Here is a 22,777-nt window from a genome sequence, read left to right on the forward strand (position 1 = left end):
AGTCAGCAGCAAAAATTTCAGTGGAAGTTGAGAAAATTGGATTAAAGTTGATAGAGTCTGAAGATTTTAACGTGAACAATATGCAGTCAACATTAAGTGTATGCAGTAATTCGGCAAATTCAGTTGAATTTCTCGAAATGTTAAGAATTCTAGAAGCCAATAGGAGCGTAACAGTCGAACAATTTGCAAAAATTATACCAGATTATGACGGTATAACAGTTCCAATCAGAACGTGGCTGGAGAATTTCAACGAAAATGCGTCTGCGTACGATTTAACGGAAAAACAGAAGTATGTGAATGCAAGAAATAAGATGAGAGGAACAGCCAAATTGTTTCTCGAAACGGTCAGCGTCTCAAACAATGAAGCTTTATGTGAAGCACTAGTCGAAGAGTTTGACGTGATACTTAGCAGTGCCGACGTTCATCAGAAGTTGATACAACGGAAAAAGAGAAATGAAGAGCATTTTCACGAGTACGTACTTCAAATGAGGAAGCTAGCAGCGCTAGGAACGGTGGAAGATGAATCAGTCATTCGATATATCGTGGATGGTCTAAAGGTACGTGACGACTTGAAATACCCTTTATATAGCGCCAAAACTTTTAAAGAGCTGCGAGATCGTTTCGAAGTTATACAGCAGATGAGCGGCAATCAAACCAACAACCTGGTAGAGCAAAAGCAAAACTACGCGAAGCCAGCGCAGAAGGGCAGAGACAGCGGCAGCGAACTGCGTGGAGTTTCGAAACAACATTGTTTCAACTGCGAGTCAACCTCACACGTACGATCACAATGCGAAGCAGAGACAAAATGTTTCAAGTGCAATGGTAGTGGGCACATTGCAAAAAATTGTGACAAATCGAACGTGAAGAGGACAGTAAGCATAATAACGAATGACAAGAGAAACAAGAGAATGCAGATCAACAACAAATATTTTTCATGTCTGATTGATACTGGCGCAGATGTATCGCTGATGCAGCAAACTGTGTATGAGAAACATTTTAGTAATTGGAATTGAGTAAAAGTTCGGCGAAATTGTATGGTTAGGGAAATGTAACAACTACGGTTAAAGGTGCACTCAAAGCAGAAGTTTTGGTGGATAAGATATAATCCGATCATACATTCCTTGTTATAGCTGACAGCAATATAAGTTGCGAAGTGATTGTGGGCTACGATTTCATTCAGCAATTCCAATTGGAATTTAATTCCGATGGGTATTTTTTTTCTGAAAAAATTGATCAGAAGCACGATGGGACATTTCAGTATACAATGTTGTAGAATCGGGGCACGAAATTGACGTTGCACCACAGTACAGAGAAGTTGTAATAAAATTAATCAATAATTATAAACCGGTTGCTAACCCTGTTGTACACCCTATTCAATTAAGAATTGTAACAAAGGGAAATCTACTAAACTTTAATGAGAATCCAACTCGAATGTCTGGAGCAGAGCGTGGCGTTGATAAAAAGCAAATTGAGGAATGGTTATAGTGCAAAGGGTATAGTGCGTGAATCCACTGCAAATATAGCTAGCAAAGTCGTCCTAGCAAAAAAGAAAGATGGCAGTTATCGTGCTTGCATAGACTATAGGAAACTGAATGACAATGTTTTAAAAGACCGATTCCTTGTACCGATTATTGACGAGGTTTTAGAGAAAATGCAGTCAGTTAGATTTTTTTCAGTGATGGACCTGAAAAATGGTTTTTTCCACGTCCCTATCGAAGAAAGTAGCCAAAAGCTTATAAACGAGGGGATAATGGAAATGTATGTAGACGACATAGTAGTTTTTGGTCAAACAAGCGATGAATGCCTTACAAATGTGCGAAAAGTGTTGCAAACAGCAGAACCTTACGGCTTGCAAATTAAATGGGCTAAGTGTAAGTTCTTAAGATATAAAATTAGCTTCTTGGGGCACGAAATTCAGAATGGCAACATATGGCCAGGTAAAGATAAAATAAAAGCTGTTAAAAATTTTCCTATGCCGAAAAATATTAGAGGAGTTCAAGCGTTTTTAGGATTAACTGGATATTTTAGAAAGTTTATCCAAAATTATGCAACTAAAGCTAGGCCACTAACGCAGTTATTGACAAAAGATGCGGTATTTGTAATGGGTGTCACAGAACAGCAAGCAGTACAGAAGTTAAAGGCAGCACTTACTCAAGACCCCGTTTTAAAGATTTTCAAACAAAACGGAAAAACTCAACTTCATGTCGATGCATCAAAGCATGGCTTTGGGGCAACATTGGTGCAGCAGCATGAGAGCAAGTGGCATCCGGTGTTTTACTGGAGCCGAAACACGTCACCACAAGAAGAAAAACTTCACAGTTACTTTCTGGAAGTGAAGGCAGCATATCTAGCGAAACGACTTCGTCATTATTTGATGGGTATACGGTTCGACCTAATAACAGATTGCGCAGCTTTTAAGCAGACAGCTGCCAAAAAAGATGTGCCACGTGAAGTAGTTCAGTGGCTCATGTACTTACAAGATTTTGACTTTAATATTGAGCATCGTTCAGCAGATAGAATGAAACACGTAGATACCTTAAGCCGCTATCCGGTTATGGTAATCGAGTCACACATAAAATCGCAGCAAAATGACGAACATCTGCAGTTCTCGAACAGAAACCTTACGCTGACTATGTTTTGAAAAACGGAGTTTTATGTAAACAATTAAAGGGCCTAGAACTGCTCGTTGTACCACGAAGTATGGAAAAGGAAATTATAAGAAATGTTCATAACTTCGGCCATTTCAGCACACAAAAAACGATTCACGTAATTCAACAAGATTATTTTATACCGCATCTCGAAAAAAAGGTAACGCAGCATATTTCGAATTGTATTGAGTGCATAGTACATAATCGAAAGTTGGGAAAGCAAGAGGACTTCCTGCATTGTATTGACAAGGGTGACTCTCCACTGTCTACTATCCATATAGATCATTTGGAAATTTTAGATCCTACGGCGAAGAATTATAAGTATATTTTTGCGATTGTTGATGGATTTTCGAAATTTGTTTGGATATTTCCGACCAAGTCAACGGACGCTGAGGAAGCAGTAAAGCATTTAAAAACATAGACTACAACATTTGGGAATCCGCAACGAATTGTGAGCGACAGAGGATCAGCTTTTTTATCAAATTTATTTAAAGATTTCTGCAAGGAAAATAAAATCGAGCATATTGCAATAACAACGGGTGTCCCGAGAGGCAACGGACAAATTGAACGCGTCAATAGGGTTATACTTTCTATGTTGGCAAAATTGTCCGCTAATAATTCAGCCAAATGGTATAATTATACAGCGATGGTGCAAGAAGCGATTAACACACATGTTCATACAACAACAAAATTTACACCTTACGAAATTATGTTTGGTGTAAAAATGAGAAACGAAATGTCTGCCGATATAATTAAGTTGCTCCAAGATGAAATGTTGGTCGCATTCCAAGGGGATCGCAACAAACTAAGAGAGGAGGCTCGAATCAATATCCAAGCCGCCCAAGAAGTGTATAAACGAAATTTCGACAGGAGGCGTAAAAGTAGTCAGGGATATCAAAAGACGGATTTGGTGGCGATAAAAGTAACACAGTTTTCAGATAAAAGGTTGGGGAACAAGTTCATCGGGCCTTATAGCGTGGTCAAAGATAAAGGTAATGGGCGGTACGAGGTTGAAAAAGCAGGCGATTTCGTTGGGCCGCACCTTACTTCTACCAGCGTCGACAATATGAAGCTTTGGGCGCATTATGCAGCTGAGAACGACGGGTCATCTGGGACAGATAACGAACAGGATGACCGAATGTGACAAATGGCAACCCTGCGACAAGGAGCAGAAGTCACAGGAGTGAACAAGCGAGTAGGCAGTAGTTGTGAAGCAGCCGTAAAGCGAAGACGTTCATTTTGACATAAATACAAATACTGTAAACTATAAATTTTATAATTACTGATTCTTCATTTTTACCTAAATACAAATACTATAAACTACAAATTTGACAATTACTTATTGTTCATTTTTACATACATATCATTATAATGCTAGCCTCGTGTGGTACTGAACGAATGTAATTCGTATAATTATGCAACCACTTCATAGTCATAGTCAACATCAAGTTTATAAGCTAAGTAATGAAAGTGAAATGAACAAGACAAATGTAGTTTGTAAACCTATAAGCTTAAATAAAATTTGCAAATACGACATATTAATTATCTCATTTGTAAAAACTGTTCATAAAGATATTATTTGTTTATTTTGTGTTTTTAAAATACCACTCTGTTTCATCTTTTCTTTTGTGTATACATACATACATACATAATTGGCGCTTATACCCGTTTTCGGTGTTTGGCCGAGCTCCTGCTCCTATTTATGACGTGCGTCCTGATGTTGTTCCACAAATGGAGGGACCGACCTACAGTTTTAAGCCGACTCCGAATGGCAGATATTTTCTATAAGGAGTCTTTTCATGGCAGAAATGCACCCGGAGGTTTACAATTGCCTGCCGAGGGGCAACCGCTATTGGAAAAAAACTATTTCGTGTTTCACGGAGATTCGTTCTCTCCGAATTCCGAATGGTAGTCACATACGGCAGCCGTATACATAGTATGTGATAAATTAAGGTTTTAACGATATTAAATGTACATATTTACATATATTCGTATGTGATAAAAACAAGTTTCAACATTGACTGTAGCTCGATTTTAAGAATTTAATTTACATTTTTGGTCATAAAATACAAAGATTCGTACTGACTATTGCCTTAGTGCATATATATGTACCTTAGCAATATATTAATAGAATAACAAATAAAACGGCCTAAAACAAAAATATAACTTAATTAAAAAATAATTCGAATATATTAGGGAATTGTATGATGTAACAAAGAAGATATCGAAGAATAAGCAATATGCATATTTCACACTTTCCCAAATAGTCGAAAATTTTGATAGCATCCTTTCGTCCACTAACTTTTCGGTTATGAAACCCTCATAGCAGGCGCGGCATAAAGGAGGAAATATCATCTAAGTGAAATAGTCCGTAAGCCAGCGACAGATTTTCACGACAAGTTCCTCTCAGTCGATAACTCGTAAAATGCCTCAGATAGTTGCAATATGAAGCGTTGTAAACGTCAGCTGGTCACAAAAATATGAAAAAAATATATATGTGTTCAGTGATTTCCTCCCAAAGGGAAATTTATCAGATGATAGTTTATGCATTGTTTTTAATAAATAAATAAGTCAGCTGGCTATATGTAGGTGGAATGTGTGCCAGCTGATGCCCAGAAGGTGTAACGTAGGAGCTAGTCGGAAACATTAATAGCGTTTTCTGTTCTACGTGAAAATGTTGCCCTGTGCTGCCACTTTCGAATTTTGTGTTCTTTTGTAAAATGAATGCAATATTCCCAAGGGGCAGCTTTATCGTTTCTCCAAGGGCAAACCTAAAAAAATGTGAAAGTGCAACATTTCTTGCCCTCTCTGGTATCGACAGTGGAGATAATTGCCCTATTAATCAGCTGATCAGTAACAAAAGTAGCCCCTTATTTGACTCTTTCTTGCTCACATTTATCGGCTGTGTCCGAGTAGCACAGATAAAGTCTACACATTTTTGACATTTCATTTCAGCAGTCGTCAATTGAAAAAGCGGAAATTGAGATTATACATAGAACTATTAAAATATTGTAGCTGCCCGTGATATTTGTAAATTGAAATTACCAAAATCAATAAAAGAAATTGTATTTTGTCTGGTAAATGTGTTTGCGCGAAAATATTGAGTTTACATATGTATACATAGTTACCACCATACAAATAATTGGTGCCATAGGTGGAAGAACATTGTTAGCCGGGAAATGGAAAAACGATACTTCATTTTAGCAAACAGTTTAATAAATGACCTCCTGGAGTCGTCGTCCTCTTCTTCAGATGACGAGGAGCTCGGCGTACTTTTAAATCCAAAAATTAACTGCTTACGCGTAAATGACTTTGTAAATGAAGTAGTTAATTTGTACACAGGCCGCGAGGTAATTTTTTAATAGGGGCACGGTTTAGTTTTCACCCACCAAGTTTCAGGAAAGATGTATACTATGAAGAATGGTGTTAACGCTTTTTCTTTTTTCTGGGTGGAGTTTCTTAAAGATCTCTCGCCCATTTCCGCTTACCGCTCTCAAACTAGTGGACAAAATACTAGACACCATTTCAATAATTCTGTTCAGTGCTTGTTTATATACTGTATGTTTTTATAATTTATTAACACTTACAGTTTAAACAAAATTTTCGCATTGAGCGTGAAAGTGCGAATGATTTAATCGCAAAATACATAAACAGCTCGTACTATATAAAGAGGAACTATAAAGGAGGGAGACCACAAGCAACGCCAAACGCACACGTGTTATTGTTTTTATGGTAACAATGGAATGACTCCAATGTGTATGCATCTAATTCAAATAATTTTCTTATATAGGTTTTGCTGCAATAAAACTACCATACGTGAGGTTAGCAACCTGTTTAATGTGTCATATGCTTGTGCCCATAACGTGATAAACAATGTTGTGTCGTTTCTGATTGGACTTTCACCAGACATCATAAAATTCCTTCAAAGTGCTACTGAAAAAGAGATTATATCAAATGAGTTTGCGGCAATCTCTGGTTTTCCTAACGTATTAGGCTGCATTGACGGAACCTACATTTCGACAAGGGCGCCGAAAAAAAAATTCGTTCAACATATATAAATAGGCATGACACAATTTCCGTGACTATGCAGGGTATATGTGATGGAAATCTAAAATTTTTAGATGTTTTCACTGGCGTGGCGAGTAAAGTGCACGACTCGCGTGTGTTGAAGTTATCTTTCATAGGTAAAGAACTTCCAAAGCTATGTTTACCTAAATATCATGTGTTAGGGGATTCTGCATATCCGATCCGAAATTATTTGTTAACGCCGTATAGGGATTACGGGAATTTAACTGAGCAAGAAAAGAGGGTCCGAATTGAAAACGCCTTTGGATTGTTAAAATGTTCGTTCGGCATTTCCCCTTATTTGTACAATATTAACAGCTAAGTAACGTTTTAAGGCCAGTCAATGAAGAGACCAAAAATGTAAAATTTTGGACTAGCACGGTTTTCGAACGCACTAATTGCATTAAAGAGATGTACCTTGAAAGAAACTTCAATAAATATTAAAAAACCACTTTTTCTTTTGTTTTATATATTGTATTTATTGAAAATAAGGGAGATCATATTTATTTGCTTCAAGCAGGTACAAAGTAAAAAAATAAATAGGCGAAACGTTGGGCCAGGAACGAAAGGCACTTCCTCCCATTTTAAACTAAATTACAGATGCCTGCAAAACCAAAATATTTCAATTAACATTTAGTGGATCATAAGCAGCATACACAATTCAAGCCGGCTCTAATAACTTACCTCACACGCCCACAGCTTCAAGCTGGTTTGTTTTCACTGATGCACTTTTCCAAAAGGCTTTCGATTCTTGCAGCTTTCTCCATTCTTTCCTTGTGTCGCTTCTCTCTGGCTTCCTCCTTCCTAGCAGCAATTTCTAACATAGTTTCTTAGAGCGTTTTCCTCTTTCTTTGCTTTTCTTTTGCTGCGACCTCTTTTTTTATCATACATTAGCTACTTATTTTTACTGCCGGCTCAATGGAAACATCTACTTTGCATATTTTTTCGAGCTCTTCTTCAAACTGTAGCTTTTGGCGTTTTGCACCTGAGGTCCTGTTATTTTCCACCGCCACTTTTTTACGTTTCATGATGGTCTTATACCTTTCTTCACACTGCTTCCAACTTTTCCCATCGAACTCTGCGCCAATTTTCATCCACATGTCCTTTTTTGTCTTTAATTGCTTGAAGGGACCAATGTCCGGCAAATAGGAGGCGTATTTATCCAGCAGAAGTCTCGTTTCGCCTTCCGTCCATACTACCAAAAGGATCGTTTAAATAATTAGCATTAGACATTCTCATTTTACCTGTAACTGTTTTGCTGCTAATAGGGCTTTCTTCATTAGCTAGCATTCTTTTATTTTTTTATTTTAAACTGTCCACCAAAAATTTCTGCAATTCGTTGTCCGATTAGCGCGCGAAAAAACAGCTGATTGCATTTCAGGGTTACAGTTTGTGTTCTTTTATAAATGTGAAGGGCTGCACTGAACCTTAAAAATGGTGGCAGTTGCACAGCGTGAAGTGCGACTTTGAAAAACTTTTGCACGTCGGCATGGCAACATTTTTGTGTAGAAACGAACACGCTATAACTTTAATTAAATTATCAAGATATTTCACTGCATAACGCGCATAACACAAAAGTCGGCTTTGACGGCTTTATTAGAAAAATACAATCAATCTGAACCTACTCAAGATACTGACGTTATTAATTATATACGATGGATACTTCATGTTACATCAGATGAAAGATGTACCGCTTAGCTTTGGAGACATTTCAAAAAAAGTATTGCAAATTATTTGTGCAAATAGAGCAAAAGTCATTATCATTGCCTTTGATAGATACATTTTCCCATCGATTAAAGACACTGAGCATAAACTACGAGGTATGGAACAAGTAAACTTCCGTATCGATGGTCCAGATCAAGAGCGAAACAAAATGTTTTCAATTGAGTTAAAAAATACCATCTTTAAAGGAGCACTTGTACAGTTTTTTATTGGAAATTGGGCAGAAAATTATATGGCACCATATATTAATAATAAAATAATATATGTCAATGCTGACGATTGTTTTAAGTACGTAGTTACAGATTCAAAAGGCGTAAAAACGGCAAAACTCTTTCGTGTCCAGCTCACGAAGAAGCCGACAGAAATATAATTTTCCACGTTTGCCAGTTAGATTTTAATGCAAATGTAACGATTCGTTGTTCTGATACTGACGTATTAATAATTATGGTTGCCAATATGGGTAATATTGCAGAAGATATCCAAATTTGTGTGGAAGTAGGTGTCGGAAAAAATCAAAGATTTATCAACGTAACAGAATTACATAAAGCATTAGGAATAAATTTAAGTGCAGCGCTTCCTGCATTTCACGCATTCACAGGGTGCGATTACAACCCGGCATTTTTTAAGACGGGCACAAACCGCCCATTTTCAATAATGTCAAAATCTGAAGACTTCACTGAATGTTTCATCCAATTGTCACAACCATCTCAGAAGAGACTTGACTTTTTTGACAATATACAAGTGTTTGTCTGTAATGTATATGGTTTGAAACGATTAAAATATATAAATGAGACAAGAGTAGCGTTGTTTCAAAAAACATACAAATTTCTTGATAATGACAATTCGCTTCGATTACCTAAGAAAGGTATTGATGGCTCATGTTTTCCGCCGTGCAAAACGGAATTATATAATCATTTTCTAAAGACATGTTATACTTCGGAAATTTGGTCTCACGCACACCTGAAAGTACCAACTGTCAATGAGCCTTATAACACATATGAATTCATGTGGTTTTCTGGTACTCAGTTACCAACATCCATTGATCAAATAACTCAATCAGAAGGTAAACATTTTTTTTTAATTTTATTCGTGTAACGTTAAACATGTATACTAAATTATTTTTTGTATTTTTAAACAGATGACGTTAATGAAGACATGGTGGAAAACAGCTCTGACAGCGACTCTGACAGTGAGTCAGAAAGAGAGATGAACAGAAGCGAAAATGAAAATGATTAAATTACCAAACATAATTGAATAACATTATTTATTAAATCTTAAACATTATTAATTCGTCCCCTTAGTATAACAATAGCCTATGTGCTCATAGGCTATTATTTTTTTATTGAATTTTTGGATGCTCCATCGTCGATTTTATATGTGGTAAAAATTTTGTCAAATTCTAGTTCCACAAAGTGGGTCAAAACATCAGTCAAAATATAATAAATATTTACAGACATAACGAGATTTGAGTGAGAGCTACTTTCGACAAAAAGTTTGAAATTCATTTTCTCAAAACATCAAAAAATTTATAGGCTATTTTAATACTAAGGGGACGAATTTATTTACTGAAAAATTATAAATTAATTGATTTGCTTAACAAAATATTTTCTTTTTATTTCTCTGCTTAAGAATCGGAAAGCTTCCATAAAAAATTTGATTTAATCGAAACATTGCCATAAAATTATACATTTCAGTTTGCACATTACATGTAATGTTGAATAACTTTAAGTACGTCATTTCCTCCCAAAACAAAATTGTTTGTGCGGATTGTTTAAATGATCCTGTAAGTAATAAAACTAATCAGCTGGCAGTATGTTGGGGGAAAACTCGTCAATTGATACATTTACTTAGGCTATAAATGTTTCCGACTAGCTCCTGCGTTACACCTTCAGGGCATGAGCTGGCACATATTCCACCTACATATAGCCAGCTGACATATTTATTTATTAAAAACAATACATAAACTATAATCTGATAAATTTTCCTTTGGAAGGAAATCACTGAACACATATATAATATATTTTTTCATATTTTTGTGACCAGCTGACGTATGTATAATCCACCACTTTATAATTAGCTGACAATTTCACTTCTTCAAAATATTAGTCTCACTTTAATTTGATCAATTTTTTGATCGGGAATAAGTGACTAAAAATATTTTTTTTTATTACGTGCGTGGGCGGCTACCACTGCTCAACCCACCCTCGGAGCTGCAGTTGACGTTTACAACGCTTCATTACGCAACTATCTGAAGCATTTTACGAATTACCGACCTGGCTTACGGACTATTTGTTTATTATTGACAATCCAATTCGCCTTGGAAATAATTACTTTGACTCTTGCGCCAAAAAGAAAAAACAAAATACATATGTATATCATTTTGTTTTTGTGCAACTGCTATCCCCTTGAATAGATTTGCCTTGATCTGGACCATAGATAATAATATGCAAAACTCTTTTGTTTTGTGTGAGAGCGCGCCCAGGAGCTCTGGCGGGCTGCCAGAAGTAAGGCACCAAAAATAACAATTCCTTTTGCGTTAATGGAAAAATGTCGCTATTTAAATATAGTATTTATAATTACATATTTATTTTATAATAAATTTAAGTCAAATGTAATAATTTAAATGAAAGTGTGTTTTTAAAAGTTTCCAAAGCTTCTTATGTCCTTTTCGGCATCTACTTCGGGGGTATGGGGTAAAATCCTAAATGCGCTGGGGAATTCCCGAGTCCCAGTTTACATTCGGAAAATGATTGCAAGCTATTTCTCTAACAGAGTCCTGCAATACAAAACCGACGAAGGAATCAGTAACAGGAGGTGTCCCACAGGAATCAGTGCTAGGCCCGATCCTCTGGACTCTTGCGTCTCCAACTACCTACAGGATCCCAAATCATAGGATTTTGTGATGACATTGCAATCGTGGTCGTTGCTAAATTCCAAGCAATCTGCAACCAAATGATCGAAATCACCGTAAAACAGAAGCAGTTCTTATCAGTAGCAGGAAAATAGTTGAGACAGCTTATATCAGTAGGTGACCACATACTCGAGTCTAAGCTGTACATAAAATACCTTGGAGTAATTATTGACCACAGGTTGAGAATTAAGCAGCATCTAACGTACGCCAGCGATAAAGCATCGAAGGCTGTAACTGCATCGACACGTATTATGATGAATACTAAAGGACCTAAGCAGGCTTCTAGGAAGCTGCTTGGTAGTGTGATATCGTCTATCTTGCTATATGCGGTACCAGCCTGGGTCGAAGCCACAAACTGCAGCTCATACATGATCATCAAATCGGTATACCAGTTATGTGCCCTCAGGGAGTGCTTCACATTCCGCACAGTATCGGAGGATGCTGTATTGGTCCTCACGGGTATGCTACCGCTTAAGCTGACTGCACTCGAGTTCGCCGAAATAAAAAAACACCGAGCGGATCCAGCACAGCTGACTAACCGATATACTGAACGGGAGCGAAGCATGCATACTCAGTGGGCATGGATGCTTTAAGGCTTATCTGCATAGATTTAAGCACGAAGATAACCCGTATTGCACCTATTGCGACAGTCTAGTTGAAGATGCAGATCATGTTTTCTTTGTCTGCCCTCGTTTTGAACTGGAAAGAGAAGATTTGAGTGATAGATTTGGGAAGCCAATAACGGTTAGTAACATAGTAGATATCATGCTTGAAGACAGAAGAACATTGGTTCGCTGTCAGTAACATGGAAAGAATAGTAATTACCAAACTGCGTCGCGCTGAACAACAGTGCAGATTTTTATGTAGAGGCAATAGGCCACTTCCCCTTCCGTGAAGTAGTACTTAGTAATACTTAACGATATTAGGAATTACAAAACTGCGTCCCGCTGAATAGCAGCGCTGATTTTCAGGTAGAGGCAATATGCCGCTCTCCCTCCCGGGAATGAGTACTTCATGGTAATTAGTTACCAAGCAATGACGCGCTGAACAATAGCGCAGATTTTCATCAAGAGGCAATAGGTCGCTCCCCCTTTCGTGAAGTATTACCTAGCGGTCGTTCCGCGGGAGGGAAACTGAGCTGGGGTGGGTTTTTAGTGGGTGACTCGAAACACAAGTCTCACACTTTTCGGCTTTCAATGCTTTTTTCCACCTCCATACAAAAAAAAAATACCAATACCAGTCTAACGGTTAGACGCGATGGAAGTGAAACCTTCCGTAAAACAAACTGAGAGAGAATGAGACGAAAGCAGCATTAGGGGCGGGATAATTATAGGTTCATTATAATATTGCTATAAAGTTCATATTTTATTTTCTTCATTTTATTATTATTCATCCTCAATGTTTTCAATTTCAACAAATGATACGAGTGGCTTATGATAGCTAAAATATGATACAAATGCTTTGGTTTCGATGTTGTCAAAAAAAATACCTAAACGGACCGAAGAAACAGACTTACAAATTTCTTCCATTTTCGTCTACTTGTATTCATATAAAAATTTATGTCTCTTCCCACCAAAGCTAAATGTATTAGTATATTTCTGCTTGTATTTATTCAAGGCCGAAATCCCGGCCGTACTGCAATACCGGGCCAACCCGTGGCAGAGGTGGAGCAAGCCCCTAAAACACTCCGCCCATTTCCAAAAATCAGTTTAACATTTGTTGTCCTCCGATGGAGGATCTATCAGATGTTAAGCTGATAAGAACAGATAAAGTGGGCTTCAAGACCGTTTTCCCCGGGGGGGACATTTCCCCCCCGGGGTGATACATAAAAAATTCCCGCACTCTTTTCGAGAGTGACGGTTCGCTAGATATATTAAAATCAGTTTAACATTTGTTGTCCTCCGATGAAGGATCTATCTATGTTAAGCTGATTAAGCTACACTTTGATCTTAGCCATAAGGCCGAGAAGCGATAACCATACACAACCAACAAACTACCTTGTCAATACATTTTCTAATAAACCTTTTGAGAATTACACGCTCACAAAAATTAATGTACGAAATATTTATACCGATTCACTTAAACTGACTTTCAGTATCTAAACCAAAAATAGAAAAGCCAAAAACCTGTTTTCAATAAATAATGTCCTACAATGCAAATTTCAAAAAAAAAAAAAATTTTTTTTTTCTTATGATTCGAAGCAAGAATTTTGGATCGGAAGCTCACATTGCTAGCCGCTCGGCTATCGCGCCATGCTGTTGGCGCTGGCCTAAAAGTTATTTAGTTCGTCGCTACGTTTATATCAACATATATTATAACGCTTCGTAACTAAATAACTTTTAGGCCAGCGCCAACAGCATGGCGCGGTAGCCGAGCGGCTAGCAATGTGAGCTTCCGATCCAAAATCTTTGGTTCGAATCACAAGAAAAAATAAAAGTTATTTAGTTCGTCGCTACGTTTATATCAACATATAATATAACGCTTCGAAGCCAAGATGGTCGCTATTTCGTTTCACTTTTTCTCAAATCACTCCCAACGATTCTAAAGAAGTTTTCACTTCAAAAAGAAAAAACCAACAAACACATGTTTCGTCAACAGTGAAAGACGTGTTCTGCAAGTGCAAAAGTGACGATAAGTTTGGGAAAATGCCCCCGGTAGTGATAAAAAGTATACAAGTGTGCCCCCAGGAGTTAGGGCAGTGACAAGTGATTGCTTCTGACAGGTGTACCCGACCAACCAGGAGTAAATACAGCCATTTTTATCGAATCCAAAAGAGTGAAAAAACCAAAAAAATTAAAAAGAAAATTGAAAAATTATTAAGCAAACGGTGGAAAGTGTTGTTGCTGAGAGAGAGAACAGTTGCTTATTATAAGCCCACCTGCTCAGCCAGCTGCGTAACTTTTTAGTAGTTCCACAAAAAAAATATATACATAAAAATATACATATATATACAAAAAAAAATTAAGAAACTATTTGGCAAACGGTGCAAAGTGTTAGTGAGAAGAGAGAGAATAGCTGCTTATCATCTGCACATCTGCTCAGACTGCTACCCAGGTGTATGACACCCACAGGGATAAGCAAACTACCCAACAACACGCCGAATAAGTCTCCGGGCATATGCGGAGAATCGAGGCATGAGGGCCAGCATGGAGTCATGGGCCAGCAACGCAAATGGCAAGTGTGACATATGGAGCTGCGGGAGTAACCCAAAGAAGCGCGGCACTCATAATAGGTAATTTCAATGCGTGGGCAGCAGAGTGGATATGTAAAAGAACAAACCCGAAAGGCAGGGAGCTTTTGAATGCACTAGCAGCGCTTGACTTCGTTCTACTCAACAGCGGCACAGAGAACACATTTAGCAAAAATGGTACTGGTTCCATCATAGAACTCTCGTTCATAAGTAGGGGATTAAGCAGAGCTACAAAATGGTACATCAGCGACTGCTACACACATAAAGATAATCGGGCAATAGTCATTGCCATCAAAAACAAAAAGCGAATTAACAGACGATACTGTTATTTTTCCATCTTAGCGAAAATCACGAAACACGTTTTACTCAAATAGCTGCCAAACACAAACTAACCCATCATTCAGTCTGAAAATTGTTTTGCCTTCGCTTGATAGGTGGCAGCACACAATGCTTACACCATATAGAGCTGATGTAGTTTTGACTATAATAATATAGCGATAATACTATCTTTTGACTAAGAAAATTTACAATTATAAATATTTCATTAGATATAATTATGCCCTTTTACCATAAATATTAGGAAATGAAAAAAATTGGCACTACATTTTTTTACCTTTTTCATACGATTTTGCGATGATTTGTAAACATTTTTTATGAAAAAATGCTAGAGGGAAGATCATTTTGAAATCTGGTAATATCAGCTGTGGGCATTTTTTGACAAGCAGCTGAGAGTGTTTTTTTATTTATGGATTTGTACAATGTATTGTAATAGAGGCTATCTTCTACCCGGACTCAATGAGTTGAGGCTTATAATCAGATACTTAATAAATTAATCAAAGGAAATATTACTTTGTTTTAATCTCACACTTGCTCTGCAGCTTGAAATTACATGACACAACTCACGATGTTTGCGTTTCTGCGAAAAAATGGTGGCCTTCCACGGTGACCAAATTCTTCAAATCTGTAATAAGCCTTGCAAAAAGTCATGTTTTTTACATACTCAGAAAAGAGGATAGCACACACATTTTTTAATACAAACTTTTTAGGCAGTCAGCTAGTTTACAGGGCAAACAACGTCCCTAACAGAACTTCTCAAGGAAGAGAATTTGCTTCCTTTACCTTCGCTGAGTGTGGCAGTTTTAGAATCAAAACTCACCACGAAAAATTATTATTTGTATATTATATTGTTACGAGTTTTCTACGATAAATTTCAAATAAATCTCTTACAATAACTCTCAGAGATCGATCACTGGATTGTTGACTAAAACACAAAAATTAATGGCAACACACTTGCTTTACTTTATGTCCAACACTTTACATCTAAATGTACATGTAAATGTATACAGATTGAATCACTCTATTACTTTCCGTTAATTCGCTCACAAGTTGCACCTCTGCTTATATGTATAAGTTAACACCACACCTTACAAAACCCCCCATGGGGGTTATTAGTAAATGTATCGATCAGCAACAATAATGAGTCATCAACAGTCAGCTTATTGATGGTCGAAATAGGTGTAATGTAGAAGTAAGAAACATAATTTAATTAATCTTAAGTTGAGCTTAAACAAATAAAGACAAATAAATCGGACAATAGTCCGATTGTCTTTTTTAAAAAATTAAAATCGAAATGTAAAACATTAACTGGCGCCCGGGAAGGGACCGGTTGTGGTTCGCGTATCGGTAGTGAGTGGAAAAAAAAAAATAATAACGCCTGTAAGAAAAAAAAAGCCGAAGTACCAACGCGCGAAATTCTTAAAATTAATAAGTGACGATAAAACGCCTGTGAGAAAAAATAAAATAAAAAAAACAGCCGAAAATCAACGCGCGGACACTCACAAAAGGAAATTCACATCACGCATATAAAGTGGAATAGGTTGCAACAAGGACATTGGGCAGCGTGCAAAAGAAGTGGAATAATCCAAAAAGGACTTCCATACCACGCATGCGAAGTAGGAATACCCCCAATGAACGTGAACAGAAGAGCCGGTCCAGAAGACAGCAGCGTTAAATTCCTGTAGGACAGAAACGCACTCCACAAGTAGTTGCAGCAAAAAGGAAATTATACCGCAACACCAGGAGGACTTAAGTAAGTTATTTTAAGTATATAAATTAAGAAAATATTTAACAAATGGTGAAAAAGTGTAAAAAATTTATTTGAACAAACTAGTAAAACCAAGAAGGTTATTAAGCTCACCAAAATAGTGAACAAATTGTAACATTAAATTTTAAACAAGGATAACATTAACTGCACATTTGAAATTAAAATTTTGTGTAATAAAAAGTAAAAGTAAAAACTTTTTTAGAAATATAGAATCATCGGAAATTGTGCAACCAAAAATATTGGTTAAAATCCAAAAGGAAAAAAAAGGAAAAAAAAACGCTTATTTAACGAGTTTTTTTTTCTTCTCTCATCAACTAATAATACTCACAAATATAGTATCGGACTTGTACAGCCAATAATACAATATAATTTAAAGCTGCGATTCACCACCTAACGGGGGACCCTCCAGCTTATAATAAAAAATAAACTCTCTGCGATTCACCACCCAAGGGACCCTCCAGAGAAGTATAAAGGAAAACATAATAAAAAATACTTTAAGAAAGGAAAAAAATACACCAAATTTAGTAAAAATTTAAAATAAAGAAATTAAAATTTCCAATTCAAATTTTAGAACAAAAATGAAGTAAATTTTCCGTTTAAAAGCCAAAATTAAGTAAATTTTTACCAATGGCAAACCCCAATAATCTTGTCCGACCCCCTGTTCTTAACGCACCCCTACAACCAGGTGTTTCCAATTCCAACTCCAATTCATTTAATATGGACCAACTGACTAACTTAGTGAGAGGACTAGTGAACAATATTATAAGACAAGAAGGACGGAATTTAGTCCAGGCAGCCCTTAATCCCAATGCAAATTTTGCAAATATAACGGACGTAACTATTGACGCAAGTCACTTAAATAATATCACAGAGCCTTTCCCCTACAGTTAATAAAATAGATGTTAGAACTGACCATATGACAACTACACAAAAACAACATATAAATAACTTAACAAAATAGCACCCACACCTTTTTACCGAACCGGACGAAAAACTTACTTACACCACTACGGTAGTTGGAGATATCAGGACTTCTTCAGATACCCCAGCTTACACAAAGTACTATCCATACCCCCTCGCCATGAGAGACTCCGTTACGCAAGAAATAAAAAATTTGTTAAAGGACGGAACTATTAGACCGTCCCGCTCACCGTATAACTCACCCTTTTGGGTTGTACCCAAAAAACTAGATGCATCAGGGAAAAAGAAATACAGGTTAGTAATAGATTACAGGAAATTAAATACATTGACTATAGCCGACAAATACCCAATCCCAGAAATTAACGAAGTCATCTCACAACTAGGAAATAACCAATACTTTTCCGTTCTTGACCTGAAAAGTGGCTTCCATCAGATTTCATTAAAGGAATCCGACATTGCGAAGACTGCCTTTTCAATTAATAATGGAAAATATGAGTTTACTAGACTCCCATTCGGTCTAAAGAATGCACCCGCTATTTTTCAGCGAGCTTTAGACGACATTTTGAAGGAACATATCGGTAAAACATGTTATGTCTATATAGACGACATAATAGTGTTTGGCAAAGACGAACAGAGCCACCTCCAAAATGTCGAACAAAATTTTCACGCGCTAGAAAAAGCGAATATGAAAGTCCAATTGGACAAGTGTGAATTTTTTCGAAAGGAAGTCGAATTTTTAGGATTCATCATATCCCCGCAAGGTATAAAAACCAATCCCGTGAAAGTAAGTGCAATTCAAAATTTTCCGTGTCCAAAAACATTGAAAGACCTTAGCTCTTTCCTTCGACTATCAGGCTATTATCGGCGCTTTATCAGAGATTATGCCAAGCTAGCAAAACTTGTGACCTCGCTTTTGAGAGGGGAAGATGGACGAGTGTCCAAAAATGCCTCCAGCAAAAAGCTAGTTGCGTTCAATAGTCACGCCCTAACTGCCTTCAAGAATATAAAAACAGCGTTAACTTCAGAAGAAGTTATTTTATCATACCCCAATTTCAAAGAGGAATTTCACCTTACGACAGATGCATCAAACTACGCTCTAGGTGCTGTCCTCGAACAATCAGGAAAGCCAATTACCTTCATATCCCGATCACTCAATAAGACAAAGGAAAGTTATGCCGCGAATGAAAAAGAAATGTTGGCAATAATTTGGGCCCTCGCTTCACTGAGGAACTATTTATACGGATCCACTAAAGTTGTAATTTTCACAGATCACCAACCGCTAACCTTTGCATTAAGCTACAAAAACCATTATTGAAAAATGAAAATGTGGAAGTGCATCCTCGAAGAATATAACTACGAGATGAAGTATAAACCCGGAAAAGCCAACGTCGTAGCAGACGCACTTTCGAGACCCCCACAAACGGACATTAATACTTACAACTACAGACCATAGCGACGAAAGTTCCTCACACCTCCTTATTCCGGCCACTGAAGCCCCCATAAACGCTTTTAAAAACCAACTGTTCTTAATGATTGGCAACACCGATAGCTACTCATTCCAGTTATCATTTCCTAGTTACCACAGGCATACTGTTACAAAATCAAATTATTCTAACCAGGACATCATAGACATATTTAAACGCTACCTCGACCCTTCACTCGTCAACGGACTATACACCACAGAGAGGCTGATGGGTAAAATCCAAGAAATATTCCCACTCCATTTTAGCAACACAAAAATTCGCTACACACAAACTCTTCTCCAGGATATCACATCAGAAACCGAACAAGAACAAATTATAACACAAGAGCATCGGCGAGCTCATAGAAACAGCCAAAAACGCAAATTCTACGAAAATTCTATTTCCCAAGCATGCGCGCAAAAATCGAAAAAGTTGTTAAACAGTGCTCAACTTGTCGTGCGCATAAATGCGATAGGCATCCAACCAAACCACAAATTCAACCGACCCCCATTCCACAATCCCCAGGTGAAATCGTCGATGTCGACATATATTCCACCGAAAAAAAACTAATCCTTACCGCCATAGATAAATTCTCTAAGTATGCCCAGGTGAAAATGATATGTTCCAGGGCAATAGAACATATTAAAGACCCAATTAGAGAATTAATGATAGCGTTCGGAGTCCCCAAACTTGGTATAATCGACAATGAAAAATCTCTCAATTCCTCTTCAATCTCATCCCTACTCAGAGACCAAATGTCAATTAACATTTATACCACACCACCCTACAGAAGCACAAGCAATGGGCACATAGAAAGGTTTCACAGCACACTTTCGGAAATTATGAGATGCCTCAAGGCAAATCAAACGACAATAACATTTGATGAACTTTTATTCAAATCTGTACAAGAATACAATTCCTCAATACTCGCAACGACGAAAAATAAACCAATAGACACATTTTTCGGTAGTAGAATCCATAGTGACCCCTAACAGTTAGAACAACAAAGACAAGAAACGGAAATCTACGACGAAATAACTGGCCAAATCCCCAAAGACAACCTCCTATATCCCGTCCTAAAACATGAAACAATCCAAACTTTCGAAATCCTTAATACCCTAAAACCTATTAACGACATTAAAAAGAAAAGATCAATTGATATATTAGGAACGGCATGGAAATTTATAGCCGGATCTCCTGATCACGAAGACTTAAATATAATAACTAATAATTTGAATAATCTAAATGAAAACAATGACAAAGAAGTAGTAATAAACAATGTATTTGAAAAACCTATAAATAATATAACTGGCATAGTAAATAAGATGTTGAACACCATCAGAAAAGATGATAGTATTGTAATGGAAACTATAGTAAATTTGTAAGTATTGTATTTTGTATTGTATTTGTATTTGATAGTATTGTAATGGAAACTATCTAAATTTAAACTAGATTTATAAAAGAAGAATTAATTAATATAGGATACGCCATTCAATGGGCAAAGAGCGATATAATTAACTCTATAGTACTAAGTAAAGAAGAATCGAATTTTCAATTAGCAAACTATAATAAAAAGGGAAAATGTTCCATTTACGAGTGCCGAAGATGCACTAAGATTAGCAAAAATAAACGTTTTGAGTAAAGATATCAAAATCATTTATATTATCAAAATACCCCTAACATTAAGTAAAACATTCAAAGGCATAATTGTAAGACCTGTTAAGAAAATTAATAATATTATAATTGAAACAAAATACAAAGAAATTCTAAAAGGAAAAGATAAATTATTATATATGGTATCAAAAATAAATGTGAAACTTACAATGATTTAACGATTGGCAGATGTCATAGATATTAGTAATGATTTATGTAGGTATATCTAGAATAATAAATAGCTTAAATTCTACGTGTAATACCACCAATGACCACCACATACCAACAATAGAAAAAATAAACAAAGGCGTAATTCTACTCAATAAATTCAGTGGTAAAATAGAAGCCGATAAAATGGCACAGAAGATAAACGGGACCCATGTTGTAATATTTTACAACGCTACCATTAGAATCAACAACAAAGAATATAGTAATATAGAAGTAATGCCAATTACATCTATCCCAGCAACATTACAGCCAACTCCATTAGAGAAGGACCATATCGCCTTACATATAAACAACACACATAGAATAAATTCTCTCAAAAAGGCAACACTATCCATCGGAGGCTTAATATCCATAACATCCGTGATAACCATTGCGCTTTTCATTTTGCTAAAGAAAAAATCAATAAAGATACAATACATCGAGAAAGAAGTATCAAAGCCTAAAGCAGGAAGCCTGCTACAAGAAAGTAATGACATTCCAGCATACGTAAAATTCAACGACTTACCCTTCTATTAATGATCGCGGACAATCATACTTAACCCTTCTGCTATGTTAGGTAAAAATTACTCATATAGTGTTTTGGGTCAATTTGACCCACTTATAAAAACTCCACTAATAACACTATTTTATTGAAAGAATTCATATTTTTTTTATTTGAATCAAGTTAAGTGTATGTTAATTGTAGAAAATAGTTGAGATATGTATGTTTTAACGGCAATTTTAACAAACTAAGCTGCTATGTTCCTTGCAAACAAATTTTTGGCACGTACTGCAAACAGCTGAATATTTATTCGAATTTTTTGTATGATGACAGAAGAAACATCGCTGTTGTTTTTTGGTGGACTCATTTCTGGCAGAAATATTAGAAGTAGATGCTTCTTCTGCAGATTTGGAGTTTTCTTGAATATTTTTTACTATATTCTTAGCAGCGATTCCTCGCGGCCGTCTCTCTCTGCGGACAATATTTGGTTCGATAATTTGCTTTCCCAGCTCTTCAAGAAAAAGTCTTCGCTTATAAAGCTTGTTGGAGTTCCATGAGGGATTTATCTCTGTCCATATTACGTATGCGTTATTTGCCGAAATATCTAACATATTCGAAAAGAGGGCAACTGGCCAACGTTTGGTCTGACGTTTATATGTATAGTTAGCAAACACCTGATCAAGCGCATCCACACCAGCTTTTGTTTCATTACACTGAAGTATTATTTCAGGTTTTTTTCTGTCACCCTCATCAACAAGTGGAGAATGGTGAAGGGAGCTCAATGCTACAACAAATTTATATTTTTTTGGGACGTACGATACAATAGTTACATTATCCGTAAATAAAAATTGGCTTTCTAAAACGTCAATTTCTCGTGGCAAAAAAAGCTTATTTTTCCTCACTGTACCGACCAAAGTAATGTTCCTGCGAAGTAGCTGAACGGCGAGATTGTACGTCGTAAAAAAGTTATCGCAAGTAATAGTGTGACCTCTGGGAAGGGGTTCTGATAGGGATAGAACAACACGTTCACCTAAAAATATTTGTATAGAGACGGTTTATTTATACTGTACATAGGTTTGAGACATACAAAAAGCCAATTTATAAATGCATTACCTTGGTTCCTTTCCGCTTGAGTATTTCTTGTATGTATTGTATTGCCCGAAGATGCACCGACCACGAAAAGGTACTAACTGCTCATCTATTGTTACATTTTCATATAAGTGATAATATGACCTGAACTGCCGATTCCATTGATCCCAAATGTTTCTTACTGGTGCTATAATAATTTATCACGCTGTCTTCTCTCGTCCCTGTCTGCAACGGAGTCAAAACGAAGGCATCGTGATATGTTCATAAGTCTTTCCAAGCTCATTGTGGCCCGAAAAATTGGT

General features: G+C 36.6%; 2 pseudogenes; both read right to left on the reverse strand.

Annotated features, from left to right (window-relative positions):
- Positions 1-12,954: 12,954 nt before the first annotated feature.
- On the reverse strand, positions 12,955-13,135 carry LOC129250937 (U2 spliceosomal RNA; annotated as a pseudogene).
- Positions 13,136-13,201: 66 nt separating this feature from the next.
- Positions 13,202-13,319, reverse strand: LOC129251041 (U2 spliceosomal RNA; annotated as a pseudogene).
- Between the last annotated feature and the right edge of the window lie 9,458 nt (positions 13,320-22,777).

The sequence above is a fragment of the Anastrepha obliqua genome, chromosome 6 (assembly GCF_027943255.1).
Source record: "Anastrepha obliqua isolate idAnaObli1 chromosome 6, idAnaObli1_1.0, whole genome shotgun sequence".
NCBI lineage: Eukaryota > Metazoa > Arthropoda > Insecta > Diptera > Tephritidae > Anastrepha > Anastrepha obliqua.